Here is a 13704-nt window from a genome sequence, read left to right on the forward strand (position 1 = left end):
AGGGATTGGTCTTGTGGGTGATGTTGCATGAACAAGCCTCACTCTTTTCAGAGACCTCACATAAATAGGGAACTCCCCGTCAATGTGAGTGTGACTTGGGGCCATGACGTATAAAAGAATGATTAAAGAAATTCAGGGGTGAGGGATGAAATTGAAGACAAGTGAACATTTCAGTTGGGTCTTGGTCTTTCCATAGATGGTACCAAAATGGTACCAAGACAGCAGATGATTGGGGCACCTGAGTGGCTCAGTCGTTAAGCGTCTGCCTTCGGTTCAGGTCATGACCTCAGGGTCCTGGGATCGAGCCCCACATCGGGCTCCCTGCTCCGCGGGAAGCCTGCTTCTCCCTCTGCCACTCCCCCTGCTTGTGTTCCCTCTCTTGCTGTGTCTCTCTCTGTCAAATAAATAAATAAAATCTTAAGAAAAAAAAAAACAGCAGATGATTGTATTCTAAGGAAGGAAACAGCATGAGGGAGAGAATAGTATGCAGGTGGGAAGCCACAGACAATGTTCAGAGCCAGAGGCCAGACAAAGTATCCCTTCCTCAAGAGCTTTCAGTGAGTTTCCATCACCTGGAATGTACACTCCAAATACCAAAGCCCTCAATGAGCTGGCCTAAAATAAAATTTCTGCCTTTTGGCCCACTATCACTCAACTTGCTCAATTAGGACTATTTGTTGTTCCCTGAGCATTACACATACTTCCATCCTTCTATTGTTTCCTTATCAGGGAAACCTCTTCCATGTAGAACTGGAACCTTCCCACACTACTGGAGGCAATGTAAAATGGGACAACCATTTTTGGAAAACAGCTAGACAGTTTCCCAAAAGTTAAACTTCTTGCACCTCAATAAGTATGGACTGGACCAGCTACCATATGACCCAGGTACTTCACTCTTGGATATTCACCCAAGGAAATAAAAGCATCATGCATACGAAGACTTACACATGAATGTTCCTAGGAGCTTTATCTGTAATGCCAGCAACTAGAAACAACTCAAGTGTCCCATCCATGCCTGAATGGATAAACAAACTAGGGCATACTCATTCTGTAGACTACTACTCAGCAACAAAAAGGAACACACTACTTACACATACTACAACATGGGTGAATCTCAAAATTATTTTGCTGAGTTAGAGGATCCAGGTGAAGAGAAGAGTGCATGATGTATGGTTGCACATGTGTGTAGGTATATGCACATATATGTAAAACTCCAGAAAATGCAAATGAATCTGTCATGACAGGGAGCAGATCAGTGGTTGCCTGGCAGGGCAAGGAGAAGGGGACAGGGGAAGGAGATCGCAAATCTGGGGACAGATGTGATCACTCTCTTGGTTGTTGTGATGGTTTCACAAGTGTCAAAATGTACCAAATCGTACACTTTAAACATGTGTTTATTGTACTTCAGTCATACCTGAATAAAGCTGTGATGAAAAGTTCTCCCTACGTGGCTTAATCCTTTCTGTGCCCTCTGTGAGGACTTTCATGACCCCTCAACCCCCTCATCCCTCCACCAGGTGGGATCTGTTGCACCTTCTGCAGCAGTTTGGTGGCAACTGAATTTGGCAATTTTAATTTTAGGAATTAATAATGTGTGCCTGTCTCCCCACTCTCTCTACCAAGCTTCTGGAAAGCAGAGTCTGGCTTTTTGGCACCCCATTAAGGGTTGACTACATGAAAGAATGAGTGGACAATAAGTAACCCAGTTTGACTGGTAAACGTAGGCAAAGGATGGGGAAGGAGGAAATGTTGGGTGGGGGCCATGCAGGGAATGCCGTGGAAGGATTGTGGGACCACCGATGGTTCTGGGGACTGCTGAAGGAATGGAAGTGAGAAGGTCAGAGAGGAGCCTATTGCTCTAGACCAACCAACGTGAAATGAGGGAACTAGAGAGAGGCTAATTCGAACAGAAGTAAAGCAAGTCATTTGAAAGACGGTGTGGAGGCAAAATTTGGGGATTCAGAAACCCAAGTTGATGAGATGAATAATAAGCAAAAGGATTAATAGATAAAACCGCTTATAGTCTGGGGAGTCTAGTTGGGTGTTTCTTCTGCCACTGCAGTTTGGGGGGAAAGAGCTGTTGCTGGTTTTTTTTTTCTTTTTTTAAAAAAAGATTTTATTTATTTATATGAGAGAGAGAGCATGAGGAGGGGTTGGGGCAGCGGGGAGAGGGAGAAGCAGACTCCCCATTGAGCGAGGAGCCCAATGTGAGATTCAATCCCAGGACCCTGAGATCATGACCTGAGCCAAAGTCAGACGCTTAACCACCCAGGTGCCCCAGGAGCTATTTTCTTAGCCACATGCTTATAAACAACTGCCAGGGTCTCTGAAGAAAGGCTCAAGCTCTGTGTGCTCACCATTGCTCATGGTGAGGTCATAACATAGTGTTACCATGTCCCAGGCACTGGTCTAAGCACTTGACTTGAATTACACTGAAGTAATCCTCATTCCAACCCCATGAGGTCAGTATTGACATTATCTCCATTTCACTGTTGAGGAAATGGAGGCACAGAGAAGCTAAAAACCTTGCCTCGTTTCTTGCAGCTAGTAAGCGACAAAGCTGGGATTTGAACCCAGGTTGAATGGTTCCAGCGTATGCTCTGATGAACTGTGCAAACAGTATTGGATTTTTTTTTAAAAGCCAGAGACTAATGGCATAAACCTCTAAATTTCATAATTGTGCACATAAAATAGTACATCTATGTTTCTGTGACTTGTTAATTTGAGCAGCTTTCATTATCTGGATGGAAAGGATAATGTGCATAGAGGAGAGGTATCAGGCAAATATCAGCATTTATTTGGTGTGCAAACAAATGTACATTTAAAATTCAGGAATTTCGAAGGGAATTAGTAGTTTCGTTTAACATGCTCTTTCTGGGTTTTCTTGAACATTCCAGACCAGCAGGTGCATTGTTAACTGGAAGGAGCTGGAGAAATTTGCTCTGGACTCCCAAGTGAGAAGACAAGAGGTCTAGACGGGGATGCAGGCTCCCTGCTGGGCGGCTTCCTTGTCCACATACAAAAGAAGAAAAAGTAAGATGTTATTCTAAAGAACACAATTCAGCCAAGGGTAAAAGAAAGCAAAAGTGTGAAAAGTAATTCACTGTCCTAAATGGAAAAAAAAAAAAAATCAAGGAACTATGGGGCTTCTTTCCATTTAAAAAGCCAAAAAGCCACTCACAGTGAAAGTAACCCAGTGATTTAGTCCTAGGTGTCTAGTGTTTTTTGTTTAAGGTTTTAAAAAATGATCCTATTTTAGATATAAAAAGATGTCACATGACAACACTCCAGGAACAGTTAGGACATATAGCATATATTCAAATACATGCTGAATAAATAGAAAGATACTGAATAAATACTGAATCCACCAAACGTTACCCAGAGCTGAATGGACGTTGGCTTGTGAACCTATTCCATATTTGGTAAAAATTGTCCACCCATTAAAAACTAAAAATTTTACCCCTCTCCTTGTCTTATGTTGGGTTTTCTGGAAACAGACTCTGAGCTGGAGATTTGTGCACAGGATTCCTGGGAATAGCACCTGCGCAGGAGTGAAGGCAACAGGACTGAGCAGAGGGAGAAGCTGGGCTTGGATGCAGTCCCAGCAAAGGCCTCAGCCACCCGCTGGGAGCTACTGAGCAAGGACGGCCCTGCAGGTGGCCCCACATGGCATGAGGGGGCCACGCCGGCCAGGCAGCCGTGAGCCAGTTGCAACAACACTCCTGGCATCTGGGGAGCCTGGGACCTGAGGGGGGCAACTGGACAGTGCATCCAGTGCATCTCCTCTTTCTTTCTCTACCTCCTTTGATTTAAAGATAAAATCATGAACATGTTTTCCCTTGCTTCCTTCTTAGGGTCTCCTCAGAGGACCCTAACAACTTCAGAGAGAGTATTTCTGACATCTGCACACAGAAGCCACACCCCTGAAATGCAGAGAGCTTTCCACACCGGCTGAAGTAGGTGGGAAAGAACTTGAGGGAGGCGTGCGATTCCTGTCCCTCTGAGAAGCTGGGAAAGAGGGGGATCCCTGCCTGAGGGAGTCCCCAGACTGAGTAGAGTGACAGGACAGATTTTGAAAAGACCCCCAAACACAAAGACAACTGAAATCTGAAAGCATCCGCTCTTCACTGCTATTTTTCTCAGAGCCGTAAATTCCCTGATAATTTTTGAAGGACAGAACTGTGTTTTGCCTTAGAAAAAATAAATGACTTTTGTAACTTGAGCCCATGGGGGGAAAAGCAGTCAATGCCATTGCTCTTCTCTTCCAGCATCTGGTTTTTACTTCAAAAAGGAACCAGTCTTGATTTACATACAATCTTCTGAGATGAATATAAATACCTTGGAGTACTGCTCCAGAAATGAAAATGTTCTTTGTCTACCCTGCACTGATAACAATTCCTGGGAAGCAGGAGATTGTCTTAACTGCTCCATCTCCCCAGAAGGAGTCAGGGAGGGAGGGGGCTCACAGTTGCATCCCTCCTGGGGGACTTGCAAAGTCACCCTCCTTGGGAATGTGGGATGTGGCAGGGTGACAACATTACAGTTGTTTCTTTATAAACAGTTTTAATTGAACAGGTGTCCTCGGGGAGCAGGGAAATTCCTCTTCGCTTCACACATGTGTTAGGTTGGCAGCTCCCTGCCTTTCCTCACAGAAGCTGCCTCTCCACTCGTCCTTACTCAGGCTGTGCAGCTGATTAATTAAAGCACCTCCTCACAATTTCCAGGCAAATCCTCATTTGACCTGGTGCAGATAGTCAATGCTTGAGCCTCTAATTTCCTGGCACCTTCACAGCTGCTTGAAGATGGTGCTTATGAATGGGGGGGGGGCTCTTTTCCAATCTCCTGATTGACAAATTCATGGGTATTTCTGTCACTGGAAGTCCAGCCTCCTCAGACATGTGACTGGGAACTTCAACCTGTGTTTGAGGGGATAAGGACACCCGTCTGTCATTTGCAGATTCCATCTATTCCTTCCTGATTATGCAAATCCTCTTCTATTGTCCTCTCAAAAGGCCTCCAGTGTCTATCATGATAAGAACCTGTGTGAGAGGTTGCCATACAAATAGAAAACACTGTTTAGTCTCTCTCTCCCTCTCTCTCTCCCTCCCTCCCTTGCTCCCTCTAGAGCTAAGAAGCAACTCTTTGGCGTTTAGCTCAACCACGTCAGAAGCTTTGTCTATTATGTGTCATCCCCTCTCCTGGGGAAAGCAGTCACTTTTAGTTTTTTTCCGTGTTTATGGAAATTTTTTTGAGAATAGACTTGATCTTTCTGCCTGGTCAGCTTTCTCCAGAAGCCCAAGCCAGTCCTTGGCTGCCAGCAGTCAGCTGCGGTGTTCCTTGGTGCATCCCAGACCCCTGCCCATGCAACCCTGGACTTTGGGACAGCTGGCCCAGGGGAGGAGCAGGTGAATTTCTTTGGTCCTGCTCTTGTCCTCTTATGCCTACCTGCCCACTCTGCCCTCCAGGCTGACGCCTGCTGGAGGGAGGTCACGCTCACATTTCATTTGCTCACATGCCTCACTCCAGGAGCTGCACCAGGAGAGCAGGGGGGCTCATGGGGCAGGCTGGACCCCAGAGGGCACCACACTCAGGGCCAGTCTGTGGTTTCTCTCTATTCTTTCCTCTCATCTTGGAGGAAGGTGTGGGTGAGAGGGGGCCAGGAGACTGCCAAGCTTTTCTCCTGACATCCTTTTAACAGCCCTGGAAAGTCTCCAGAGCCAGTGACAAGATGGCCTCAGCCTTTCCCACCTTGTGTCCCTCCAAATGAAGTAGGTGTACATTTCCCCTCTTATGGGGAAAAGTCTGGGCTCTTTCAGAGTTGTCTCAATTAATCCAGCATCTTTGTGGGAAACTCGATTTGACTGACAACGTGCAAGCCCCTGCCACGTCGTACAGCCATGAGAAGCTCAGATACCTCCTCACTCCACCCTTGCCACCAGGAGTGTGTGCGTATGTTTCTAGGTCAATTTATGTATTAATTTGTCATTTGATGCATAATATTTAGTACTGTGATAAAAACAAACAAGCCAATCCTATGAGGCATTGATTTTCCCTTCCACATCAGTTCACGAAGACATAAATCTAAAGTTTTGCTACTTTAAAAGCCTCCAATGCAAATATAATCTAAAATTGCTAGGCTTTGAATTTGGGCTTTTCTGTCAGAAGATGTTTATAGACCTGCTCCCTGGAGCCTGGCCATTCATCTGCCTCCAGGCCCCAAAGACATTGATTACATCTTGAGGTCCCTTCCAATTTATTCCAACTCAATATGATGCTGCTGGGCACCTTCTGTGCATAGGCTCTAGGCTGACCCTCAGGTGTGTTGCAACAGTGACCCCGCCATCACGCACGAGCTGGAACAGAGAACACAAACTGCACGTGAGCAGCCACAGTGTAAGTCAGAGAGCGGTTGTTGGACCAAAGATGAAGAGGCGTGGTGGCACAGAGGACATACTTGACTTTGCTTTGGGAGGATAATGCAAGGTCCTTGGAGGAAGGGGACTTCAGGCTGAGCCATGAAGGATGGATGGGATTTGACCAAAGGAAATAAGGGAGAACATTCTAGGAGGAAGCATGGTAGGAGCAAAGTCCCCATGTGGCAAAGGCAGGCCAAGCTTGGAGGAACTTGTGTCAGCTGCAGCACAGGACACCTGAGGGGGAGGGCTGCAAGGAGTCTCGGTGGACACGTGACTGTGGAGGGTCAAGAATTTTGTGGGTATGACCATCATGGTTCCTCCTACTTAGGTGGTGGTCTGCAGTTTGCAAAAAAGCTCTTCCTCATGCATTATCTCATTGGATTTTCACAGCAATCCTGTGAACACACGGGCAGGAGCTATTATACAGACGAGGAAACTTGGAAAGTTGAGGTGATCAGCTTTAGGGGATAAAGCCCAGGTCTTCCCACTCCCCGAGCAGAGTCTTTCCCCTAAACCAGTGGTGGTCGTAGGGAGCCTGGGGGAGAACTGACTCCTTAGAACCTGCCCATTCTCCATATTTGGAGAACTTCTGTGTGTTGGTTTGCTTTCAGGTTCCATTCACAGAGTTTTCCTGAAAGAAAAAAAAAAAAAAGCACCACGTGGTGACCACCGCCAGATACTCTGACATGGGTCAGTGAATTCCTGACAGAGAGACTTGGGGAGCAACCTCTTCCCAGAGGTTGGAGCTGTGGGTCTTGGATGTGCCATTGGAGTGGCCTTGGCAAAGCCCAGCAGCTTCCTGGGCACCAGGGCTGAGACAATGCCAGGAGGACAGGCCCATTAGCACAGAGCTTCAGTTTTGTGTCACCTCATGGGGCTTGCTGCCCCCAGAATCCTACTGCACCAGGATGATGGAGAGCATGCCCAGGATGAAGGCCCTGAGGATGGCAGCGGGTACGTCCTTGGGCTACTTGGATCCAGACTGACATGACTACTATAGTCCCTGATGACAACAGTCACGTTGAACCTGGTCTGCTGGTCAGCCTAGGCCTGCTTGTGCTTTGCACATGATCTCTATTACCTCGTCCTTGAGGGGTATCCTCAGAAAAAAGTCAGTGATCTCAAACTCTTTGATGGGCAGAGAAGAGATAGATCTCCAGGGACTCGATCTTCACGTCTCAGACCTGGCCACCTGGCTTGATATTGGGGACCCACTTCTCGTCCTCCATTTGCCTCCATCAGTTCCAGGCCTGAGCCCTGGTACTGACCACAGCTGAGACACCAGCCCTGCCCACCGCTGCCAAGGCCTCCATGGCTTCCCATTCCAGGGTTCCCAGGCTTCCCCCAGCCCCACACCCCCCAACCATCCCCAACCACAGTGCTGGTATCATCAGATTTTGTCTCAGAGGAGTGTTTGTGTGTTCTCCTCTGGCCAAACTACCATGCTTGGAGTTAATTCTGGGAGCCCTCTCCCCCAACGAGCTGTCCCTGAGATCACCTGGATGGTAGGGGATCAGACATCTGAGCCATTAAGTGCTGGGTAGCTCCATCAGCTTTGTTTGCCATCTGGTTTGGCAAATGAGCCAGAAACCAGAGCATCACTGAGTGCAATGGGGATGAAGGCTTTTAGAACAGGGAAGGAAGTGACTCTTGAGCTGGCTTTGAGAGGGGAAAGATTGGGCCCTCAGAAAATGTCAATTGCTGGACAAAGCCACAGGTCCACTAGAGTTCAGGTCTAGGGATCAGACCATGACAACAGGGAGACTCTGAGCTTTCCCTAACCATTTGCCAGTCTAGAATTCTGAAGCGTTACCACGTCACAAGTCAGCTAAGACTTGACCAGAAATGGGAGCCGAAACTTCTGGGCTGTGGAGGTCTAGGAGACACTTGCAAGGTCAGTCCCAGATGGCTACTGATGCCTCAAGCTGGATCCCAGGTGCGGCTGTGAGGTCCTAGGTGGCCAGAGATGACCACCTAGTCAACATTCAGAGAGTCAAGACATGGAGGTGCAGGTTGCTAGGAAGAGTCAGATTTTGTTTTGTGTTTGTTTTTTTTTGTTTAGGAGAAAGGAGTGAATGGGTTATCACATTCCTTTTATGCAGAACCAAGAGAGATGTTTTCCAGCCTGAGTGCCTCAGTAAGAGTGAGATCCAGAAGGCTCCAGGACGAGAGTCGGGCTGTTCCCAGGGGTCCCACCTGTCCCGCATGCTTGTATTTCCATGCTTGGGGGACTCTGACGAAGCTTTACATTGACCTTGACTCAGCACTGGAGGTGATCCTGGCTCCTGACGAGCAAGGACATCTTCCTGACCCCAGCTCCAGGTCTCCATGCCGAGCATTTCCTCCTCAGGCCGGTGCGGCCTGTGATGGGCTGGTCTGAAGGATGCCACAGGGGGAACAGCTTCTTAGAAAGAAGGAGGCTGTTTGCTGGCGGGCCGGTTAGCATGTTGGTCTGAGGACACCTCTTATTTTAGACTCAGGCTGATGTTGGTTTCATTTCTCATCTTGGTCACAGTGACAAAGGTGCTGAAAGGCGACAGTAAGACGGCCCGCATGATGCTTCTTTTTTATTTGATTTCCAAACGTGTGAAATTTAGCATGATACCTCTTTTCCTGCAGCGCTTTAATTCTGTGAATGGACAGTGTGGGCTCTGTCACAACTACTCCCTCCCGGGTCCCCCACCTTCTTTCCAGAGAAGAAGGCAGACAGGTGGGGACAGCAGGGATGAGGGGTAGAGAGGAGCCACGTGGATAAGAACAAATGGGCCTGTTCCCAGGCCCAGGAGCCACACAACCACACGGACCCAGAATCCCCATCCCGATGCGGCCACCCACTGACAACGGTGAGGGGAAAAGAGGAGCAGGAGATGGGCCTGAAGTGGGGAGTCCCATTCACCTAACTGCAACCAGCGAGCCCTCTGCTTGGACTAACTAGCCCTGTCCCACACAGACTCATGACATGTGCCACCCATGGGTGTCAGGATGGGCTAACTGCAGAGATAAACAGCTCCCGAATCTCAGCAGTGTAACACGATACAGTCCAAAGCAGGTCAGCAGGAAATTGCTCTAGACAGTCATTTAGGGACCCAAGCTCCTGTTTTCTGGTTCTACCGTCCCCTGGAGCCTTAGAGCTCTCCACTGGATCACCAGTACCAGCTGGAAGGGGGAGAGGGAGTGGGTGTGAAGGATCTTGTGGGAAGTTGTACGGCCCAAGCCAGGAAGTGGTCCATACCACCTTCCTCCCCATTCCACCAGCCGTACTAACGGCAGCCAATCAAGGGACACGGGAAATGTGGTCTTGGTGTGTTATGGATTGAATCACGCCCCCAAAGAAAGGGATCTTGGAGTCTTGACTCTCAGTCCTTAGAATGTGACCTTGTTTGGAAATAAGGTCTTTACAGAGGTAATCAAGTTAGAATGAGGTCATTAGGACCCTAATGCAATATGACTGGTGTTGTACACAAAAGGGAAATTTGGGGACAGACAGGCACAGAGGGAAGACAATGTGAAGACAAAGGGAGAATGCCATCTATAAGCCAAGGACTACCTGAGGCTACCAGAAGCTAGGAGAGAGACCTGGAAGAGATTCTCCCCCTCAGCCCTCGGCCAACACCTTGATTTTGGACTTCAAGCCCCCAGAACTGTGAGGCACTAAATTTCTATTGTGTGAGCCCCTTAGTTTTGGGGCACTTTATTATACAGCAGCCTCAGGAAACCAACACAAGCTATGTGCCCAGATTTGGGGAGCATTCAACCAGCTCTGCTACATAATCTTCTTGTCCAAGGGAAGAGAATAGAAGGCTCTTTGGGCAACACCTGCCACCCTCGCTGATTCTACTGCTCTTCCCATGCCCACCCCCATGACTCCCTCCCTGGGTTGTCTCTCACCTCTCCCCACTGCCGACCCAAATTCTTCCCAGAGAAGATGGAGGGAGCCCCCGTCTTTTCTGGCCAGAATTTCCATTTGGAGAAGAGAGAGGGACTTTGCTGTTCTCCCTCATTTTGTTCTATTCCTTGGTCCAGAGGTGCACAGCCCCTGCCAAGACCTGGTTAAATGACTTCAAGCAAATCCCCTGACTCTTGTGGGATTCAATTTCCCTCTCTGAAAAGTAGGAGCAATCCCACCGACTTCTCTCTCAACCGAGGAGTCAGTTATGAAAACAATGCTCTGGCCCTTTGGAAATAGAGTGTGCTGCATTCACCCAAGAGGGCAATAATCACTGTAGCTCGAGAGGCTGTAAATCCTCCCCAGCTGACTGCCCAGAGCTGGACAGGACCCAGCACCTGGGAAACTGGGTTGGATTGGTGAGTGGTGGTAGGGGGGGCAAGGGCAGAGGGAGTGGCACGGTATGGGGGGAAGGGCCTCTTTTGTTCAGCCAGCCTCCTCCCTCCCCCAGGCCTGGGGGATTGGGCTGGAGCCATTTGGACCAGGTAGGGATGTCCCTAAGCTGGAGACCCTGGACATTAGCAGCTGTACCTGCTGCCATGCTGAGACTTGGCAGCTGATGTGACAGCTGGGGAGATGGAGGGTCGTGGGGAATAAGAGTGGTGTTAATGCTGCCTTTTTCGGAGAATTTGTTTATGCCAGGTTCTGGGCAAGGGGGTCATTCAAGGGGGATCGTCCAACAATTCTCCAAGGCAGTGCATGTGGGCTGTGCGGGCAGGGCGCGAGGTCTGGGGGGTCGCATCCATGCTACCTTGGCTATCTTGAACCATCTTGGACCAGTTACTCCACGGCTTTTTGCTTCAGGGCCCACATGGGTCAAATGGGAGATAAAAATGATCCCTGCACTGGGACAGGGGCAGAAGAGAAGCAGGAGGTGGAGGCACGAAGCCCTTGCCGGCAGCCACCCTCTGGGGACAGACACACTCCTCCACTCTTGGCCTCCGCTGCGGCCGGCAGCCAGGTTCTCCTGGCTCCTGCAGAAGGAGGGTCCGTGGGTCTGCTCCTTCAGTCTTCACTTTCTCCTTATGGCCAGAGGATCTTGAGACTCCTCTGGCAATGGCCAGGCTGAGGGCAGTGGTGAACATGAAAATGGAGTAACACTCACATGGCTCCTGGACCAGTGCCTGGCTCAAGGCAAGGGCTCAGGAAATGGGGGTCTGCATTATTATCCTCAGATAATAATATGTGAGGATAATATTGTGAGATTTTACAGATTGTGAGACCAAGGCTCCAGGATGTGTTCAAGGAGCAGTTGAGCTGGATTTGAACCTGACACTGACGGGCTCTGAGATCAGTGTGGAGGTGTGTGTGTTTCTATTAGGCTAAAAGATGTTGGCTCTTTCCTCATCTGGACCCCCAGAGGAGGGGTAGTCTTGAGCTTTGAAAATAAGCACATCTCAGGGCGCCTGGGTGGCTCAGTCATTAAGTGTCTGCCTTCGGCTCAGGTCATGATCCCAGGGTCCTGGGATCGAGCCCCGCATCGGGCTCCCTGCTCTGCGGGAAGCCTGCTTCTCCCTCTCCCGCTCCCCCTGCTTGTGTTCCCTCTCTCGCTGTGTCTCTCTCTGTCAAATAAATAAAATCTTTAAAAAAAAAGAAAAGAAAAGAAAAGAAGCACATCTCTTAGGAACTGGGAGCTTAGAAAGGAACTGAACTGTATGGGCAAGAGACACCTGTCTTGTTAGCAGTTTTTCCTCTGCCCGCTTCCCCCCCCAGCTGCAAGATTCTGCCCTGCCCACTGGCCAGGTCTTCCTACTAAGGAGAGGCTTTTCCTCAGCCGAGCACAAAGGGTGGGGTGGCCTGCTCCCAGGTCTGTTTCCATAGGGAAGAACCTTGCAGGATCTTTTCCTCAGAGACACACATCAGTTGCTCCCAGTCCCATTCTGAAGGGGATCTGAAAACCAAGGTTTCTTGGTAAAGGTTAAGGGGGCCCTCCTTTGGGCCACAGGAGAAGCTTTGGACATGGGGGTAAAGAGCGGGACCCGGAGCTCGGGGCTGCGGAGGAAGGAGCCACAGGGGAGGTGCTCCCATGACAGGCTGGCAGAGCTAGGGCCCGCACCCCCTGCGCTGCTCTAGCTGCTCATCGGAGCTGCTGCACTGGTGGCCTTGAGGATGAATGCCCGCGCCGCTCTATGAGCAACTCAGTTTTCATCCCCGAGCCTCAGTCTCCTTGTCCATAAATGGGTCCAATAGTACTTGCTCTTAATACTTGAGGAGATCGGGGCAGTAAGCCTTCCAGTAGCACCTGGCTCGGAGCCACCGGGACTCGATAAGTGGTAGCTATTGTTCTTGTTCATGGGTATTGTTAGCTTAGCAGACTAGCCCACCTGTTGAAATCTCTGTTCTTAGGTAGCTCATCCTGCCCTCTGCTCTTTCTAGGGAGCCTTAGTCCATTTGGGCTGCTATAACAAGATATCATAGACTTGATGCTTATAAACAAGCATTTACTTATCACAGTTCTGAAGGCTGGAAGTCCAAGATCATGGCACTGGTAGATTTGGTGTGTGGTGAGAGCCTGCTTCTCGGTTCATTGATGGCCAGTTTCTCTCTGCATCCTTGCATGGTGGCAGTGGGGGAGGGACTCCTCTGGGGTCTCTTTTATAAGGGCACCAATCCATCATGAGAGATCTGCTATCATGACGTCATCACCCCCCAAAGGCCCTACCTCCACAATCACCAACTTGGGGGTTAGGATTTCAACATGTGAATTTTGGCGGTGGGGAGGACACAAACATTCAGACCAGGGCCTGAGTGAGGGGCCCTGATAACAGTGTGGGGAGAGGAGAGGACTGTTCTCCCCAGGACCTAATCTGTCCTCTCTGCCAGCCCATCTTTATTCTGATAAATTTTTGAGTCCCTACTATGTGCCAGACATCTCACTGGACACTTGGATCAACATATTTCTATTGCAACAAACATTATTGAGCACCTACTATGTGCCAGGGCCTATGCCAATGCTGGATGTCCAGAGATGAGCAAGGAGACATCCCTTCCCTCAAGGAGCCCACAGTCTAATGAGGGAAAGTCATAAGGACCGTGATAGAACATGGTAAGTGCTTCAATTCATTCCATTTCTTATTTTGAATAAGAGTCACTGAGCACCTAGTATATGCCAAACACCGTGCTGGGTGCTGTGGGGTACTATGATGAGCAAAACAAGGCCTCTGCCCTTAAGGGACTCTGAGTCCATGAGAAAACTGAGAAATTAACCAGCAAACATTCAAGAGGGTTCCAACGTACCCAGATGGCCATAAGCACAAGGCACTGGGGCCCCGGGGAATTGGGTGTGGGGGATTATGGAAAGCTTCCAGGTTGGGGTGACTCCTTCACTGAGGCTCTGAGAGT

Source organism: Leptonychotes weddellii, chromosome 8 (genome assembly GCF_054177405.1).
Source record: "Leptonychotes weddellii isolate Sample4059 chromosome 8, ASM5417740v2, whole genome shotgun sequence".
Taxonomy (NCBI): Eukaryota; Metazoa; Chordata; class Mammalia; order Carnivora; family Phocidae; genus Leptonychotes; species Leptonychotes weddellii.